The following is an 8,216-nucleotide window of genomic DNA, read 5'->3' on the forward strand; positions in this document are numbered from 1 at the left end:
AACCCCCCGGAACCACCCTGCACTCTCTCTGTCCCCTCCTCTCTCTGCATTTCCATCTACCTCCATCTGAGCCCTCCCCAAGGAGCCCCCTCGTCCTTCCCCACTTTGGCAACATTTCTTTAAGGCAACAGCCACCCTGGCCTTTCCAAGGATCCACCCGGAGGGTCCCTCACTCTGCGAGGTGACATCTTCATTGTATCCAGCCAGGGAAGCCTCACGGTGGGGGGGTGGAGGGGTGGGATTCCTCGCTGGCCCTTCCTGCCCCCTCGCCCCCGCTCAGGGTCCCCTCTGGCCTCGGCTCTGCCTGGAGAGGGTCCTCGCTGGGCCATGGGCCCCCCAGCCTGCGGCTTCCGGTTGCCAGAGCGACTCAGTGTGGCCACGCTGGGGGTTGGTTGGCGGGACAGCAGAAGAAGACGTTTCCGGAGCCACAGGGCCTGGGCCCGGAGTCCAGGGTGACGGGCCTGCTGCCGGACAGGCAGTCACCGCCCTCAGCCCCCGGTCGGCACCCTCGCCCACTGGCAATTCGCTGCTTCTGTTTCTAAGATCAAACTCTCCTGTTGATTACTAATAAAGCTGACAGGTGAATTCGGCCTTCGATCTGCAGTCAAGAGGGTTGCCGGTACCCTCACCCCCTAGTTTATTTTATTGTTTAATTTTTATTTTATATTGGAGTATAGTTGATTTACAATGTTGTGTTAGTTTCAGGTGTGCGGCAAAGTGAGCCAGTTACACACACACACGTATCCACTCTTTCTCAGATTCTTTTCCCAAATAGGCTATTACAGAATATTGAGTTCCCTGTGCTCTACAGTAGGCCCTTGTTGGTTATCTATTTTGTATGTAGTAATGTGTTTATTTTATTTTATTTTGTTTTAAGCTTCTTTCTTTCTTTTTATTTTTTCCAGACGCGAAATCCAGTTTTAAACCATTTTTTTATTGAAGTGTACTTGATTTGCAACGTTGTGTTAGTTTCAGGTGTACAGCAAAGTGATTCAGTTATACGTACATACATACACCTATTCTTTTTCAGAGTCTTTTCCATTATAGGTTGTTACAGGATATTGAGTATAGTTCCTTGTGCTATACAATTGGTCCTTGTTGTTTATCTATTTTACATATAGTAGTGTATTTCTGATAATCCCAAACTCCTACAAGAAATCCAGTTTTCAAGCTGTTGCCGTAGAGAATTTTACATTATTCCTAGTGTTTTCTCAAGCACTTTTTTTTTTATGTCCAGCATTGACAAGAGTCTATTTTTATTTATTTATTTTCTGGCTGCACCGTGCGGCTTGCGGCATCTCAGTTCCCTGATCAGGGATTGAACCCAAGCCACAGCAGTGAAAGCCCGGAATCCTAACCACTAGGCCACCAGGGAACTCCTATTTTTAATTTTTAAAATTTTAATTCAATTTTTAAAGGTTACTTTCCATTGACAGTTATGACAAAATATTGGCTGTCTTCCCCGTGTTGTCTTACACCCAGTAGTCTGTGCCCTCCCCTCTCCCACCCCGTGTTGCCCCTCCCCCTCCCCACTGTAACGGCTAGTTTGTTCTCTAGATCTGCCTCACTCCCTCCTTTCATTGAACTGACTCCCTGCAAACTTCCAACCGGCCTGTGTGAGCGAGAACTACGGCCTGTGATTTGAGAATACGGGTCACAACCCAAATGGGGAGACGCAAGGAGAGTCAGGGGGGCCTTTACGAGTTTTATTTAGGGGATGACGGGGGTAGAACAGAAGAAGGGAAGCAGCCCTACCCGTGGGCATTTCCCCCTCCCTCTAAGAAACTCCCCCGCGCCAGGACCACGGACAAACCCCTCCCTGGAAGACAGCCTGCAGGGTTCTGTTTCACAAGCTGCTCCCAGGGTACAGATGCAGGCGCCTGCCTCCTTCTGCCGTCCTTGCCTCCTGGGAGTTCAGGTGCCTCGGCCTCGTCAGGGTTTCAAATAAGAAAGATTTGTTGTCCTCGCCCTCATTAGTTCTTTTTTTTTTTTTTTTTTTTTTTTTTTTTTTTTTCTTAAAGAAAAATGAGCTCAAGAAAGAGAAGTCTGCGCATAAGAACGTGTCTAGGCCGGGCTGGAGAGGCCAGGAAGGAAAGCTACCTAGGATTCATTCTTATAAACATCATAATAAATAACACGGATTTCAACAGACGGCTATAAATAACATCTAATGTTTGCACTCAACAGTTTCAGGCTCTCAGGTGATGGCCCGGGACAAGTGGCCGCCTGGTCCTGCCCTGCTGGCTCGCCGCCCAGTCACCTAAGCCTCCCTGTTTTCAGAGGTTGTTTTCTGCATCTCTCTCAGAGACTGTAGGCGCGCCAGCCCCTCCCTCGCTGCCCCGGGCGATCTTGGGGACCTGCCCCTTGGTGGGAGGACATCTGACGGGGAGGCCACTGGGTTACCGGTTTCCTTCCTCAGCGACTCACAGGCCCGCAGCCTCGCAGATGTGCTCCCTGGGTTTGTTTTGATAGCTTGTTTGAAAAACAGTTCCTATCCACCAGCTGTTCAGATAATCATATTCCAAGTGGCAACCAACTGGGATTATTATGGTTGCTGTTTACCCTGACCAGCGTGGCTCAGCTGGAAGATATGGGCCTGGGTTGGGGGTCCCCTTTCTTGTTCTTGTGATTGCCGCCCAGATTGGCCGTAAGGAAGCCTCCTTTTCCGCTTTCCTCCCCTGGGAGCCCTGTGTTCCCCGGGGAGACGACGAGGGGCAGGGATCTGAGGGAAGCTTCGGGAACGTGGGTGTTCTTGGCATCGGTGACCCTCACCCCATATCAGACCGTTTCGCCGTCAGTACTGGGACTTTGTGTCCCCGCTTGTGCAGGGTTGGAGGGAAGGCCTGGCTCAGAGGTTGAGCGTGTCCTCTGAACTCTCCCTCCAGTGCCCCAAACCTTCCAGGCCTAAAATCAAACTTCCCACGTGCCCACCCAGCCCTAGCACCCCTACCCTCTTCCCTCAGCGTGCAGACAGCACCCACTGCTCCCCACGCACCCACACCAGGCCTGCTGTCCCCCCGGCTTTCCTGTCCCTTGACCCCCAAAGTCAGGGGTTTGCCAAGCCTGGCTGAGTTTCCTGGGGCCTTTTTTCCCTCTGCCTCTATGTCTTCTTTCCCATCTCCACTGCCTCTGCCCACAGGTGCCCCGTCACCTGTCCCTTTCACCGTGGCAGGAACTTTCCATCACTGTCCCAGCCGTCTTTCCTCCTCTTCAACTGCACCCTCCCACCGCTGCTAGGCCCGGCTTCCTAACGCTGCCCTCTGTTGTCACTTACCTGCTCAAACCCCCTTAGCCCCTGCCCGCTGTGTGCAGCTCTGAGCGACGGGACCTTGTCTGCCATCCCAGGCCCTCGGCACCCTGGTTCCAACCTCACCTGATCTCCCTCTTTTGCTCGGTCCTGCTCTCTCCCGCTGTCTTGTCAAGCTCACATCTGTGCTTTCCAGCAGGGCTGATTCCAGGGGCTGCCCCTCCCTTGACAGATTCCATGAACGCACTTCCTGGAGTTGTACGGCCTGTGCGACAAGGGGGCCTCCGGGCCCTTGCACATGCTGCTTCCTTGCTCTGGAGGGCCGTCCTCCCCCAGCTGCCTGTGAAAGCCAAACAATTCTTCAAATGTCACTTCTTCCATGAAGCCTTCGGTGATCATCATTGCTTGAAAGGGTAGCTCATATTCACGGATCTCTGAAAAAAATTGTACCTTACGCTTATAATTTTCTTTGTATTTCAGACTTTGCTTAGAACACAAGCCTCCATAAAGACTATTGATTACTTTCCTGTATATCGTTTGCTGTGCCTAGCCCTGGGCCTGGCACATAGTAAGTGCTCCGTAAGTTTTTGTTGGACGAATGAAAGAATGAATGACTTATGTTGGGCTTGGCTCCGCCACAGCTCACTGTTAACCTCTGGTTGCATTTAAATTCAGGTACACGGCCTCTCCTCGTGCTTATTTACTACTAGAAGCAGAGAAGGATTGAATCAAACCCTAAAGATGGTCCCTCCATTACCCAGACTCACTTAATGCGAAGCAGAGATTCTCAGGTACATGAGTCCACAGAATACTAACTGGTCCACTGCAAACCATCGCTCAGAATGCTGGGCCCCAGGATATGTCTCCAGGGCACGGGGGTCCGGGGGGCAGAGGGCTGTGGATGAGGGAGCGTTGGGCCCCTGCCCCGCTTCAACAGGTCAGCTCTACTTGCTTCTGTGTCACACCGTGAGGTCTGGTAGAAGCTCTATTCAACCAGAGGCCCCCCGAAATTTTTTTAGGAAAAACAGAAACTAAGAAATATATATATGTAGTTCAACTGGGTAGACATCTTACAAGAAATGCCTGTCTAAACGTATTTGTAAGGTCCTTAAAGCACATCCCGCAGTATCCAATCCAGAGCAGTCACCCACACTGCCACGGGACAGCCCCCCGCAAAGAGTCATCGGGTCCAAGTGGCCCCTCTGTCCAGGGAAAGAGCAGGAGGGTGGGAATCAGTGCCAGGCCTTAGCTCGGCTCTGCCACGAACAGGTCGTGTAACTTACACCAAGTGCTTTCCCTCCCTAGACGCTGCAGCTCATTTACAAGTGCAAGTGCGGGGTGGCCCCCCTTGGGAAGGCAGGGCCGCACAGTGGTTAGGGGCGTCCCGGGTGAGCCTGATGGGGGCGGGGGCCGCTGGGAGAGGCGCACCAGGGCAGAAGTGCCAAGTGCTGGGCGCCCCGGTCTCCGGCGAGCCTGTGGATCTGGGAGGCCCGCTCCAGCTCTGTCACTCGGAGATTGACTCAGCTGGCAGCCGTAGGGCCCGGTTGCCGGGAGAAATGCTGTCGGCACATTTATTCTGGGTTTGGATATTTAAAGAGCTGGGTGTGTGGCACGACATTTCGGAAGTGCTTGGGGAGGGAGGGGTTGCGGACCAGGGATTTTTTTTTTAACAGTTAGAGATAGCCTGTCCTGATCTCTCAGTCCACAAAGAATGATTTTCTTCCCTAAGAATCGGACGTGGGTTCTGCCCATTGTGTCTACCTGGCTGTGCAGCCTGGCAGGAAGCAGGTGGCCCAAGGTGGGACCTGGCTGCCGTGGGTCCCCATCCCAGTGCCACCCTGTCCCCTGGACGAGAAGCCTGGCAGTGGCCCCCGAGGTACCGGGAAGGAGGTAGAGCGGTGGTCCGGTTCCCCAAGGGCACCTGGGCAGTGCCATCTTCCACCTGGTGTGACACGATGGAGTGGCCTGGGCCCTCAGGAGTCTCGGGGCCCGGGTGACAGCACAGGGCCCCCGGGGACGCTGGGAGCGCGGGCTTCCTCTTCCTCACGGGCTGTTTGCACTGGCTCCGGAAACGCTGGCTGAAAGCTGGGACTTTGCGTCATTTTTTTTACTATTTGAACGGCCTCTTTGGGCTGCTTTTAGGAAGGTGGTTCTTTTGTCCCTTTTCTCACTCAGGATGTTGCTGCCAGTAGATTTCCTCACAGACGCTGTCTGCTGCCTTTGTTTTCCTTTCCAGATGCATATGGAGAAATCTTCCAGAACTGAGGCCCCCGTCAGCAAATTGCACCTGTGGTGCAGTGAGTGGCACAGGGTAATGCTTCTCTCATGACAGATTGTTTTCATTTCTGCTCACAGAGGTCATTTTGTCCACAAGCTCATGGTAGCACATTTGAGAAATAGAGGAAATAAATATAGGTGATATAGGAGGAAAATTAGTACCACCTGTAGTTCCACGCCAGCCAGAGATCTACACTTGGCAATCTGGCGTTGGTTCCTTTTTTTTTTTAATTGGGTTCATCCTGCACACAGTGTAAAGGAACCGGCGTTTCACGCCCCGCACTGTAGCATCAGCAATGTCCCCTGCCCTCGAAGCCTTGTGGGTGCAGTTTGCAAGCCTCTGTGGCTCTCCTTTAGCTCTGCCACCACCAGAGCAACATCCAAGACATTAGCCCGCGTTAAGGAGGAAGGAGGACAGGAAAGCCACACCGCATGACCCGTGTTTGTATGTAGAGGTGAGACGGGTGGGATTGCGGGTGACTTTTATTCTATCATCGTTATCTTCTTTCTCTTCTAGAGTTTGCACGTTTTTCTGTAACAGACCTGAGAGTAGAGGCAGGTGATGTGATCCGAGGTGCAAGCTCAGTCCTGCCTCCAAACCAGGTGAGTTTCTTGGCCGCCCTGGGCCTCAGTTTCCTCGCCTCAACCTACCTCACAGGTACATTTTGAAGGTCAGGTGTAGGTGAAATGATGCATAAGAAGCCCAGTGAAGGCCCAGGGATGGGAACAATTGTGGCTTTACAGTATAATCATACCAATTCTAGAAGTTACAGGATTATAGGCTGAATTATGTCCCCAAAACATTCATCTGTTGACGTCCTAACCCCTAGGAGCTCAGAATGTGAAAGTATTTGGAGACAGGGGTCTTCACAAGGGTAATTACATGAAAATGAAGTCCCTAGGACCCTAATCCCATGTGACTGGTGTCCTTAAAAGAAGAGTTGATTAGGACGCAGACGCACACGGAGGGAAGACCACCTGAGGACACAGGGAGAAGACAGCATCTCCAAGCCAAGGAGGGAGGCCTCCAAAGAAACCATTCCTGCCGACACCCTGACATTGGACTTCCAGCCTCCGAACGGTGAGAAAATAAATTCTGTTGTTTAAGCCTCCAGCCCTTGGTCCTCTGTGATGGCTGCCCACGTGAACTGACCACAGGTCCTTAACTGGAATATCAGTGTCACCGTTGTTCATGGTCTGAATCTCCACCCTGAGGTCCTTACCATCTAAGCGCGCTGCTGAGAGAGCTCGTCTGAGCAGGACACGGCCCCGGCCCCCTTCCCACTCCTGGAGCCCCTCATCTTCCCAGGGGCCCTGCTCTCCTGCTTCCCAGGACTGTCTCCCCAGGTGATGGCTCTCGACGACATCTGCCCTTCAATGAGGTGGATTTAAAACTCTCCAAATACCAACAGGAGACTGTGTTCAAGCCTGCTCCACTGGGATCACCAACACGAGGGTCTCTTAGGGTGGGGTTTTTTTTTTAATGTTTAACTTTATTTATTTATTCTTAACTTTGAAAATGTTTGCTGTGGCAAGAACACTTAACATGAGATCTACCCACTTAACAGAATTTTGTTTTTGTTTTTGATTTTGTTTCTTTGGCTGCACCGCACGGCTTGTGGGATCTTAGTTCCCTGACCAGGGATTGAACTCGGGCCCCGGCAGTGAAAACTCTGAGTCCTAACCACTGGACCACCAGGGAATTCCCAGCAAAATTTTAAGTCTATAATCCATCATTGTTTTTTTTAATTTATTTTACTTTTTATTGACGTAGAGTTGATTTACAATGTTGTGTTACTTTCTGCTGTACGACAAAGTGCTTCAGTTACAGATATATATTCTTTTCCATCATGGTTTGTTATAGGATATTGGATATAGTTCCCTGTGCTCTACAGCAGGTCCTTGTTGTTGTTTATCTATTTTTATCTATAGTAGTTTGTACCTGTTGATCTCAAACTCCTAATTTACTCCTCCACCATCCCCCTCCCCCTCGGCAACCACAAGTCTGTTCTCTGTGTCTGTGAGTCTGTCTCTGTTTCGTAAATAAAGTCATTGGTGTCGACACGTTTCGTGGATCATGTAAGTGACATCATCTGGTTGTAATCCACGACTGTTGACTATTGCTGCAGTGTCGTACAGCAGATACTTAGAGCTTGTTCATCTCACTTGACTGAAACTTTATGCCTGTCGATCGGTAATTCCCCATAATTCCCCTCTCTTTCCAGTCCCTGGCAACCAGCATTGCACTCTGATTCTGTGAATGTGACCTTTTAATTTCAGATACCTCACGTAAGTGGAACCCTGTCTTTCTGTGACTTGCTTATTCACTGAGTGTAATGTCCTCAAGGTTCACCCATGTTGTCCCATTTTGCAGAATTTCTTTCTTTTTAAAGTCTGAATGGTGTTCCATCGTACGCCTCTATCACATTTCTTTATCTGTTCGCCTATCGATGGACATCTTGACTATGGTTAGTGATGTCATAATGAATCCAGGAGTGCTAACACCTCTTTGAGATCCTGAATTCAATTCATTTGGATAAATACCCGTTAGTGGGATTGCAGGGTAGGATTCTGAAGACACGGAGAGGAGATCCCTGGAGCTGTGCCTGCAGTGCTTCCTCGGGTTACAAAGGCACCGCTAGCCCTGCACTGGGAACACAGGAAAGTGGTTGGGGGTGCGGTTATTTTGGTC

The 8,216-nt window shown here is 50.8% G+C and overlaps 1 long non-coding RNA gene across 1 annotated transcript; it reads left to right on the forward strand.

Annotated features, from left to right (window-relative positions):
- The first annotated feature begins 3,969 nt into the window (after positions 1-3,969).
- LOC112402917 (uncharacterized) lies at positions 3,970-6,985 on the forward strand. The gene is made up of 4 exons (XR_003003791.1): positions 3,970-4,038; positions 5,484-5,558; positions 6,042-6,127; positions 6,355-6,985. It is a non-coding gene; the product is annotated as an uncharacterized LOC112402917 (long non-coding RNA).
- The last annotated feature ends 1,231 nt before the right edge of the window (positions 6,986-8,216 follow it).

Source organism: Neophocaena asiaeorientalis, unplaced genomic scaffold (assembly GCF_003031525.2).
Source record: "Neophocaena asiaeorientalis asiaeorientalis breed wild unplaced genomic scaffold, Neophocaena_asiaeorientalis_V1.1 scaffold4, whole genome shotgun sequence".
NCBI classification, from domain to species: Eukaryota; Metazoa; Chordata; class Mammalia; order Artiodactyla; family Phocoenidae; genus Neophocaena; species Neophocaena asiaeorientalis.